This window comes from Triticum dicoccoides, chromosome 7B (genome assembly GCF_002162155.2).
Source record: "Triticum dicoccoides isolate Atlit2015 ecotype Zavitan chromosome 7B, WEW_v2.0, whole genome shotgun sequence".
In the NCBI taxonomy this organism is placed as follows: Eukaryota; Viridiplantae; Streptophyta; class Magnoliopsida; order Poales; family Poaceae; genus Triticum; species Triticum dicoccoides.
Window position 1 is genome coordinate 549,294,826 of NC_041393.1, and position 9,633 is coordinate 549,304,458.

Consider the following 9,633-nt stretch of genomic DNA (forward strand, 5'->3'; position numbering starts at 1 on the left):
CCTCCCGCGGCCGGCTATGCTACCGCGCAGGCCTCACCGCCCCACCATACTCCCATCGCTGGCCTAGCCATCCCTCTGCTCACCCACACATGTTGTTATTCTTCGGTGAGGGAAGACAAACCAGTAAACCCTCGTACTCCCCTTCGCATGGGAAACAACTGCCAAGTCTTCCCTGTCTCCGTGTCGTTCCCTTCCTAGGCCTCGCCGTCGTCCATCACCCTGGTGCTCTCGGCGCGACATGGTCAACGCGGCCAACGAACACATCCATTGGAAGTGGACTATACGTGGAGAGGCTGACAGCTGGGTCCAGGGCCGCACGCAAGGAAATGCCTCCTTATTATGCGCAAAATAATGATTCCTCCACCTGATAGCTGGGACCCACCGGAAGGACCTCTGTTTTTCATGAAAAAAACATTCCCCTCGCTGACAGGTCGGACCCACCAGCTATATCTTCGCACGCAAGGAAGTGCCTCCTCATTACACACAAAAAATATGAATACCCCCTGCTAGCTGGGACCCACGATAGTGGGAGGCTGACTTGTGGGCCTACTAAGTTGACGGGGATGGAGGGCTTTGTGAACTTAGTCAATATGAATGATTCTAGCTCTAGTGATCGTACGATGTCCATCCAACGGCCGCAGTGCTTCTTCAACCTCTCGCCTTCTTGCTCCAGCCGCCCAAACCAGCGCCGATCATGCCGCGTGCTCCTGCCTCCGTGGCCGGCTGTGATGCCGCGGAGGCCTCACCAGCCCCTACTAGTCCCACCGCTGGCTAGGACGTCCACTCTCCCACACCCCCTGTTATTCTGTGGCGACGGCAGCCTCACATCGCAGCCAAACTAGTGAACCCTCGTACTCCTCTCCGCGTGGGCTTTCACTGCTGCGTTTTCCCTGGCTTCGCATCTTCCCCTTCCTAGGCCTCGCCGTCGTCCACCGCCCTGGTGCTCTCGGCGCGGTGTGGTCAACCTGGTCAAGGAACGACTTCCATTGGAAGAGTACTGTACGTGGAGAGGCTGGCAACTGGGTCCACGGCAGTGATACATCTCCATTGTGTCTACTTTTCCAAACACTTTTGCCCTTGTTTTGCACTCTAACTTGCATGATTTGAATGGAACTAACCCGGACTGACGCTGTTTTCAGCAGAATTGCCATGGTGTTATTTTTGTGCAGAAATAAAACTTCTCGGAATGACCTAAAAATTCATGGAGAATATTTTTGGAATTAATAAAAAATAATGGCAAATGAATCAAGACCAGGTGTACCACACCCTGTCCACGAGGGTGGGGGGCATGCCTGCCCCCCTAGGCGCGCCCCGTTGTCTCGTGGGCCCCCTGAGGCTCCACCGACCTCAACTCCAACTCTATATATTCATGTTCGGGGAGAAAAAAAATCAGAGAGAAGGATTCATCGCTGTCGGTGTCAAAACCGGTGGATCTCGGGTAGGGGGTCCCGAACTGTGTGTCTAAGGCTAATGGTAACAGGAGGCGGGGGACACGATGTTTACCCAGGTTCGGGCCCTCTCTATGGAGGTAATACCCTACTTCCTGCTTGATTGATCTTGATGATATGAGTATTAGAAGAGTTGATCTACCACGAGATCATTGAGGCTAAACCCTAGAAGCTAGCCTATGATTATGATTGTTGTTATCCTATGGACTAAACCCTCCTGTTTATATAGACATCGATGTGGCTATGGTTACACAGAGTCGGTTACAGAGAAGGGAATCTGCATATCCGATTTGCCAAGCTTGCTCTCCATGCAAAGGAGAGTCCCACCCGGACACGGGACGAAGTCTCCAATCTCGTATCTTCATAGTCCATCAGTCCGGCATAAGCGTAGAGTCCGGCTGTCCGAGGACCCCCTAATCCAGGACTCCCTCGGTAGCCCCTGAACCAGTCTTCAATGACGATGAGTCCGGTGCGCAGAATGTCTTCGACATTGCAAGGCGGGTTCCTTCTCCGAATACCCCAAAGTAGATCTTGAACACAAGAATCGTGTCCGGCTCTGCAAAAAAAATTCCACATACCACCGTAGTGAGCACAATATTCCACAAATCTAATCTGCTGGCAACTTTCCCATAGTGTGACATCACGTTGTGGCCCGGTTATTATTCAAACCGTTTTTCCAACCTGCCACTGCACGTCTTGAGAGGCGGTTTTATTGGCACATCTTGTCGAAGCAGAGATCGTGTCCCCCTTATCACGAGATTCTCATCAGTACGGGCGTGGGTAACCCAACCGCTCCATTAGTACGACTCCTTAGTTTAGGCAAGTTCCAAACGGCCGCGCGGAGGACGCTTGACATTCATCCTCTATATAAAGAGGTCAAGACCTGTCCTTTTCTTTCCACGCCTGATCCTTCCCTTCCCCACCTCGAGTTCCAACACCAAAGGTTCAATCCAAGCGCTCCAGACCTTCGACCATGTCCGGATCCAACCTTCAAGGCTGGTGCATGGCCTCTTCCGTCACAAAGGAGGACATCAAGAATCTTAGGGAGGCTAGGTATTTGACCGCCGAAATCCTGCACAGGCTTCCTGCTCAAGGGCAGGTTATTCCTACTCCCAAACCCAATGAAAGTGTCGTATTCATCTCCCACTTCCTCTGAGGGCTAGGCTTCGGTCTTCATCCCTTCATTAGAGGGCTCATGTACTATTACGGGCTTGGTTTTCATGATCTAGCTCCAGATTCCTTCCTTCACATCTCAACGTTCATCATTGTGTGCGAAGCCTTCCTCCACATTAACCCACACTTCGGCTTATGGCTCAAGACCTTCAACGTGAAGCTGAAGATGATTGATGGGGGACACGCAGAGTGCGGAGGTGCTATAATAAGCAAAGGTGTCGATGCTTTATGGCCAAAGGGTTCCTTCTCGAAAGTTTCTGACCTATGGCAATGGGAGTGGTTTTACATCATAGCACCCCGAGGTAGAAAGTGGGCGGCCACCCCAGCCTTCCGCTCTACTCCTCCGCCACAGCTTGCATCATGGGTCAACAAGGGGCTGGACAGGGGATCAGATGACGACGTGCGGACATTATAAAGCCGCATTCAGGATCTCCTCAAGAAGGATATCAGTCTTGTGAAAGTAATCCAAGTAATGCTAGTTCATCGGGTCTTACCGTGCCAACGTCGACCTCTCCGTATGTGGGAGTTCAACCCGGAAGGACCGCGAACTGTTCAGCACTTCTTCGGCAGGACGCTCGAAGGAATGTATCAATTATTCTTCCGATCACGAATAAATTGTCCGGACACAACAGAGGATGCAGGCCTCGACTGCAACCATCTAGATACCCAGGTAAGTAATTCCTCAACCGAACATGCTGTCATTATGTTTGTCACAACATTATTCTGAAAAACCATCCTCGGCCAGGATTGGATAAGAAAGGCAGAGAGGATCAGGTGTTCGGCCCCTCTTCCCGAAGATTCGCCGGATCCTATATTAACCAAGATGCTGGCTCGCGCACCTTATCAAGTGCCATAAGGGGAGGACAAGGAGAGGAATGGGGAAGCCAAAAGCGGACTTCATGCTAGAGGTACGTTATGCATACTAACTTGGGAAATTAGTACCCCGTGTCGGAGGATGACTGGGAGGATAATCTAGTATCCCCTCTTCCCACAGGAAGAAAAGGACCGCCCCTGAAGACTTGGAAGCATAGGTCTCCAAACGAGGGAAGAAACCTTCATCAGGGGGCCCGGCCCCGGAGGGCAACATTGCCGCACAGCGCCTACAGGGGGCCAGCCGTTAACCGAGTCGTAAGTGAACAAAGGTGTTTAGTAAGCATACCCCGTTCTTTTCCTTAGAATAACGACCAAGACATATGTTTTGCAGTTCGGCTTATAGCCTCCCTCAACAATGTTCGTCCTCGGGGGATCTTCTTCCGGAGATGATGGAGAGCGAAACGCCTCCTCCTACTTCTCTGCCTCATGAGGCAGACGACCCTGAGGTGTCAACCCGGACGATCTCTCCCGATCTGTAAAGACAAGAAGGTAACTCTTCGGCCGCCCAAAGTCCGGGGTTTTCAGCTCCTAGGGAGACCAATATAAACAACCCCAGAGTGTCTGATATAGAGCCGGGCACATTGACGGGTCTTCTGCGGCAAGCGGCTATCTCAGAGGCACATCGTACCTTAATGGGTACGGTGGTTGAGAGGATTTCATCCGCAAAAAGCGGGTTGAATGAAGCTTTTGCGAGCCTGCTAAGAGGCTTTGAGGTACGCAAAGTGATATTTTTGATTATACCGTAAATACAAGGTGCACTTTGTATAGATAGTAGCCCCTGAGACTCTGGTTGCCATCCGGACGAGGCGAGCAGAGGATCATAGTCTCAGGTAATGGTGGTGCTGATTTTGTACGCAGGCGGCTGCAGCTCCGGTGGCTGACAGGACTACTGAATTTGCCGAACTGAAGCGGCAACTTGATGTGGCGGATGCATACATCATGCTTGTGAACAAGCGGCTTGACGAGGCATAGGGTATGTATATTTGGGTGGTCAGCAAATATTAATAAGAGCATGATGCTAGGATTTATGATATGCTTTGACTGCAGATGGTGCTGCCGCCTTGGAGACCCTTCTGGAAGAGCTTGCCCGGGCCAAGGAGCAAGCCAGGAGAAGCAATGCGGCTGCCGTGAAGGCAGCTGATGAATTAAAAGCCGAACAGGCTGCTCAGCGCCAAAGTGAGGATAGAATAGCCAACATGGCTCTTGAGCTACAAAATGCCGCTAGCCGATATGAGCTTCTCGAAAGGGAAAACCAAGCGAAAATGGCTGACCTAAAGAAGGCCTTACAAGCAGCAAAGGAAACTCGCTCTGAGATAGAGCAGCTCGGGAGGAGCTCCGGCAAGCCGGTGAGATCGCGGCTGGGAAGCCCATTTTATTGCGAGCAAAATTCGGCGATCCGAAGTATGCCCCTCTGGATCAATTGTGGAGTTCTTCAAACGCATACTTGGATTTGTCAAAAAGTGCTGCTGATGCGACATAGTATTTCGAAGATCGAGAAGATCATGAAGTGGAAAGATTGTTCTGGTCGCAGTTCAGTACTCCAAGGCATCCACTGCTGTTGAATGAGCAAATGGCCGAATGGGCAGAGCTCCATAGGTTATCCGGGCTTGCCATGAAGGCCGTCGTGGATCACCTGTGGCCAAAGGAACCAAGTCCGGATAGTTATTTTGGTTTGGTGCAACGATTTATTCGTGTTGTGCCGCATATCGACGCTGTCAAGCGATCGGCGTGCATAGAGGGTGTGCAGATGGCCCTTGCCCGTGTTAAGACATACTGGGCGAAGATGGAGGCCACCAATATTGCAACCAGGGGCCCGCCTGAGGGCCAGGACTTACCCGAGCACTATTTTTAAGAAGTCTTAGAAGGTGCCCGTTTAATAGAGGCGCAGTGCTCAAAGAATACCATGTTCGGATGACATGTATATTGATTGTAAAAACAATGCTTTTGGTAATAAAGGCTATATTTATACTTTTGCCCGTAAAGTATTGTAGTGCCTCCTGTGCGGCCGCTTATGTATATATGTATATAACCTGAAAGTTTGCAGTCGTCGGCTTTAGCCCCCTCGCATATGATGCGGGGGTGTTCGGAAAAGCACGTAATCACACTTGATCCAACGTCTTGGTCCGTTAAGGAGGTGGTAGCGCGGCGAACGAGGCAATCGGACTATATGGCTTTAACACTTTCACTTAGCCATAGGAGTTTGACGGTGGGACTACTATATAGCCCCTGGTATGTCCACGTTTATCCGAATACGGTGCGTTTACATACATGACTGGAAAATTGGTCCTTCGTTAATGCGGAGGAATTGCGAAGATTCCGCTGAGTCATCGACTGGTTGACCAGTCTCTCGCTTTATCATGACAGTCAGTTTTCGGCTTTCTCTATTGAGGTGCTCATCCGGATGAACCAGGGCACAATCGCAGTAGTTCTCCCTGTGCCACCTTAGCTGATAGAGCGGAACGTAAGGTAGCAAAACACGGGAGCCGGGCAAACCCAACTATTTACCAAAGATATGATTCGGAGCTGATGCATATAAGGCCAAACTCGCGACGTCGAACACTCCTGAAGGTATTTGGACTTTATAACATATACTGGGCTGAGTACCGCCCTCGATAATGAGCCCTAAAATTCAAGGTACGTGCCTCAATCCGGTGTGACAAAAGAGTCCCTGTGGTGAGAGCATAGATCTCAAAAACACACTAGATGCTGTCTCTGTAACGTCTATTTTGAAACGGTGAATCATAAGCTCGCCGGTAACGCTGGTATCTCTCTTGGTCATTTTAAGTGCCAGGAGGGTGTGAGACAACAAGAGATAATAAAAAAGGTTTCCACAGGGTCTTAATCTAAAAAGAAACCTTTGGACGGGGCCCTGCTGCACGTCTGCACCTTTGTCTCTGTTGTGCTGTATCTTTGAAGGGTATAGTACGATGGTCATCTGTAAAAAAACCCCAGGTGAAAGAATCTGGTGTGACCGTGCGTAATGTCGGTTAATCTTAATGAACCGTGAAAGTACAATCTCTTGAGTGAAAATAGGGTCAAGCCGAACTATGGACCTTTTACATGCGGGCAGCTCCCAGCATCACATATGGGGCCAAAGCCGTTAATCAAGCTCAGGTTTATCTGGGCTGCTACAACTAGGTGTGCGCCAAACACGTCTAGCCATGTCCATGGTCTCTAAGACCGATGCGTTACTTGTTGGGGAACGTAGTAATTTCAAAAAATTTCCTATGTACACGCAAGATCATGGTGATGGCATAGCAACGAGAGGGGAGAGTGTTGTCTACGTACCCTCGTAGACCGTCAAGCGGAAGCGTTATGACGACGTGGTTGATGTAGTCGTATGTCTTCACGATTCGACCGATCCAAGCACCGAACGTACGGCACCTCCGTGTTCAGCACACGTCCAGCTCGATGACGTCCCCCGGGCTCCAATCCAGCGAAGCGTCGGGGATGAGTTCCGTCAGCACGATGGCGTGGTGACGATGATGATGTTCTACCGGCGCAGGGCTTCGCCTAAACTCCGCAACGATATGACCGAGGTGGAATATGGTGGAGGGGGGCACCGCACACGACTAAGGAACGATCCGTAGATCAACTTGTGTGTCTATGGGGTGCCCCCTGCCCCCGTATATAAAGGAGTGGAGGAGGGGGAGGGCCGGCCCTCTCTATGGCGCGCCCTAGGGGAGTCCTACTCCCACCGGGAGTGGGATTCCCCTTTTCCTAGTAGAGCTAGGAACCCTTCCATGTAGTAGGAGTAGGAGAGAAGGAAAGGGAAGAGAGAAGGAGAAGGAAGGAAGGGGGCGCCCCCCTCCCTAGTCCAATTCGGACTAGTCCTAGGGGAGGGTTGCGGCCACCCTTTTGGCCCTTTCTCTCCTTTCCCGTATGGCCCAATGAGGCCCAACACGAATTCCCGTAACTCTCCGGTACTCCGAAAAATACCCGAATCACTCGGAACCTTTCCGAACTCCGAATATAGTTGTCCAATATATCGATCTTTACGTCTCGACCATTTCGAGACTCATCGTCATGTCCCCGATCTCATCCGGGACTCCGAACTCCTTCGGTACATCAAAACTCATAAACTCATAATAAAACTGTCATCGTAACGTTAAGCGTGCGGACCCTACGGGTTCGAGAACTATGTAGACATGACCTAGAACTATTCTCGGTCAATAACCAATAGCGGAACCTGGATGTTCAATTGGCTCCTACATATTCTACGAAGATCTTTATCGGTCAAACCGCATAACAACATACATTGTTCCCTTTATCATCGGTATGTTACTTGCCCGAGATTCGATCGTTGGCATCCAATACCTAGTTCAGTCTCATTACCAGCAAGTCTCTTTACTCGTTCTGTAATACATCATTCCGTAACTAACTCATTAGTTACAATGCTTGCAAGGCTTAAGTGATGTGTATTACCGAGAGGGCCCAGAGATACCTCTCCGACAATCGGAGTGACAAAACTTAATCTCGATTTACGCCAACCCAACATGTACCTTTGGAGACACCTGTAGAGCACCTTTATAATCACCCAGTTACGTTGTGACGTTTGGTAGGACACAAAGTGTTCCTCCGGTAAACGGGAGTTGCATAATCTCATAGTTGTAGGAACCTTGTATAAGTCATGAAGAAAGCAATAGCAACATACAAAACGATCAAGTGCTAGGCTAACAGAATGGGTCAAGTCAATCACATCATTCTCCTAATAGTGTGATCCCGTTAATCAAATGACAACTCTTTTGTCCATGGCTAGAAAACATAACCATCTTTGATAAACGAGCTAGTCAAGTAGAGGCATACTAGTGACACTATGTTTGTCTATGTATTCACACATGTATTATGTTTCCGGTTAATACAATTCTAGCATGTATAATAAACATTTATCATGATATAAGGAAATAAATAATAACTTTATTATTGCCTCTAGGGCATATTTCCTTCAGTCTCCCACTTGCACTAGAGTCAATAATCTAGTTCACATCGCCATGTGATTTAACACCAATATTCACATCTGTATGTGATTAATACCCATAGTTCACATCATCATGTGATCAACACCCAAAGGGTTTGTTCACATTGGTATGTGATTAACACCCAAAGAGTACTAAGGTATGATCATGTTTTGCTTGTGAGAGAAGTTTAGTCAACGGGTCTGTCACATTCAGAGCCGTATGTATTTTGCAAATATTATATGTCTACAATACTTTGCACGGAGCTACTCTAGCTAATTTCTCCCACTTTCAATATGTATCCAGATTAAGACTTAGAGTCATCTCGATCAGTGCCAAAACTTGTATCGACGTGAACCTTTATGACGAACCTTTTGTCACCTCCATAATTGAGAAACATATCCTTATTCCACTAAGGATAATTTTGACCAATGTCCAGTGATCTACTCCTAGATCGCTATTGTACTCCCTTGCCAAACCAGGGCAGAGTATACAATAGGTCTGGTTCACAGCATAGCATAATTTATAGAACCTATGACTGAGGCATAGGGAATGACTTTTCATTCTCTTTCTGTTTTCTACTATGGTCGGGTCTTGAGTCTTACTCAACTTCACACCTTTGCATCACATGCAAGAACTCCTTCTTTGACTGTTCCATTTTGAACTATTTCAAAAATTTATCAAGGTATGTACTCATTGAAAATCTTATCAAGCGTCTTGATCTATCTCAATAGATCTTGATGCTCAATATGTAAGTAGCTTTACCGAGGTCTTTCTTTTAAAGAACTCCTTTCAAACACTCCTTTACGCTTTGCAGAATAATTCTACATTATTTCCAATCAACAATATGTCATTCACATATACTTATTAGAAATGCTGTAGTGCTCCCACTCACTTTCTTGTAAATACAGGCTTCACCGCAAGTCTGTATAATACTATATGCTTTGATCAACTTATCAAAGCGTATATTCCAACTCTGAGATGCTTGCACCAGTCCATAGATGGATTGCTGGAGCTAGCACATTTTGTTAGTACCTTTAGGATTGACAAAACCTTCTGGTTGCATCATATACAACTCTTCTTTAAGAAAACCATTAAGGAATGTAGTTTTGACATCCATTTGCTAGATTTCATAAAATGTGGCAATTGCTAACACGATTCAGACAGACTTAAGCATCACTACA